This window comes from Octopus bimaculoides, chromosome 2 (assembly GCF_046866305.1).
Source record: "Octopus bimaculoides isolate indiv1 chromosome 2, ASM4686630v1, whole genome shotgun sequence".
NCBI lineage: Eukaryota > Metazoa > Mollusca > Cephalopoda > Octopoda > Octopodidae > Octopus > Octopus bimaculoides.
In genome coordinates, this window is record NC_142929.1 from 68,345,745 (window position 1) to 68,348,244 (window position 2,500).

At 35.6% G+C, this 2,500-nt stretch overlaps 1 protein-coding gene across 1 annotated transcript in view; it reads left to right on the forward strand.

Annotated features, from left to right (window-relative positions):
- The window catches only part of LOC106867180 (angiopoietin-related protein 7), a 115,006-nt gene that overhangs the window by 1,850 nt on the left and 110,656 nt on the right, over nt 1-2,500 (forward strand). The window lies entirely within an intron of this gene.

The following is a 2,500-nucleotide window of genomic DNA, read 5'->3' on the forward strand; positions in this document are numbered from 1 at the left end:
TACACACATACATAGACCTCAACGCACTTGAAATAAATTGAAATGTAAAGATATAAACATACATAGCTACATAAATATATTTACATACTGTGAATGCAGTTCGGAGATAACGTAGACAGCTGAACGTAAATAAACACACATGCCTTTTATTGAATTCATATTGATTGAAAATATAGTGTGTATCAATGCCTATTGAAAGTTATCTGATTTTCTACACATTATATGAGCATTTTTGATCTTCCCTTCCAAATAGGTAATTTTGTATGTATATGTATGTGTGTGTGTGTATGTGTATGTATGCTTTGTATATTCATGAGTACGTAGGTATGTACGAATGCTTGCTGTATATGTGTATGTATGCATATTATGTGTGTGTACGAATGCATGCTTGTACATGTGTATGTATGTGTGTGTGTGTGTGTGTGTGTGTGTGTGTAAGAGAGAGAGAGAGAGAAGAAGGATGAGGGGAGAGTATAAATAGGCAAATCTTTATTGATAGATAGATATGTAATTAAACATGCGTGTGTGTAAATATGTATATTGCATACTTATATGTGAATATATACATATTTCTGTATATATATATATATATATATATATATATATATATATATACATACAGATAGGGAAATAATTTTATTCTCAAACGCAGGATAATGCAAATAATACAGTATGAACAGGTTAAACTATCCACATTTTGATATATACATATATGTATACCCATGTACAACTAAACACACACGCATATGTATATATACCGACGCACAAACACGCGCGCGCGCGCATATATATATAGTTTAGACATCGCTACATCAGATAGCACGTATGTGACTGCAGTGCAGCGAGGTGGTGCATGAAATAAGTAACAGGTGTTTCTTTACATTTCTGTGCTACGTTCAAATCCTTTCATATCAGTGGAAGTTCGATCTTCTCTAGTTATCTTGTGATGCTTAATGTTGGATGCTTAAATTTAAGAAGACGAGAAGGTGGTAGAAGAATATATTATATTGCATATTATACCTGCATGCGCGAGTGTTGCTATTGTATACACACATACACACACACACACACACACACACACACACACACACACACATACATACACACACAGACACACAGACACACACACACATACACACACACAGACATACACATACACACAAACATGCCCTTAAGTTCTATCTTAAGTTCTTTAACCCCTCTATTTGTTTCAGTCATTGAACTGCAGCCGTGCTAGGGCACAGCCTTGAAGGGTTTAGTCGAATAAATCAACCCCAGTACTTATTTTTTAAGCTAGGTACTTATTATGTTGGCCTCTTCCGTCGAGCCGATCCGCCAATTTAGTGACATGTAACGAAATCAACAGCGGTTGTCAAATGGTGGTGTAAGACACACACATGCACACACACACATGCATATATATATATATATATATATATATATATATATATATATATATATATATATATATATATATATATATATCAATTCAAACAAACAATTCAAATAAACAAATCAAAGTACCGTGCAGTTGGGACTGAACCACAAATCACGGTGGGAGGGAAGCGAGTTTCTTAACCAGACAGCCATCTACATATAACAGTCTGAGGTTTGTCACAAGCCTACAGGCTAATTAGGCCAGAGATTATCTTCGTTGCTCTGGCATTTAAGCGAACCAAGATTAATTTGCTACCCTCCGAACTGGACAACTACCAAGCTCAACGATAACCCCACCAATAACTTGGGGTTTGCTGAAAAACACAACACTGCTGTTCTGTCTGGAAACCGAAACTACGACCTGACGCTCGATAGTCCAACACCCTAACCCCTAGGTCACGTGTTTGACACACGTACACCCCACACCCACACGCATACATACATACATACATGCACACATACACACATATACAAGCATGTGTGTTCTTATACCATCTATCTATCTATCTATCTATCTATCTATCTATCTATCTATCTATCTATCTATCTAATCTATCTACTTGGCTATTTTCCGGGCACATATAATATGTTATATGTAAGTACAATATAGAGTCACTCAAAATGTACTGCTTTGAGCTTCAAACGTCATCGTAAATTCGTATATAAATGGATCAAATCTATGCTACCAATCCATCGTCAGATATATATCGATCTGACCGCAAGGACGCCTCGTGCTTTATAAAAGTTAGTGAAATAAGTAAAAGTTGGTAAGGTGTCTAAAATATCAAAATTTAACAGTTCTCTCATGCACACAATTATAATAATTTTGATTTCTATACTGAATATTACTTTGTGTATCAGCTTTTCAATGTTTGTTCTTTAATGCTTTGAAGTCATATCAACATTGCTGATTAATCCTACTGACTCGTTCGCTATCATCACCCCCCATCTCTCTCTCTCATTCTGCATATATTTTCAAAATGTAACTACATGTGGATCGTTGGCGATTTTTTTCCTCCGTCTTCCTTTTCTCTTGGACATTCCTCTGTCTCCTGTTTTTGAA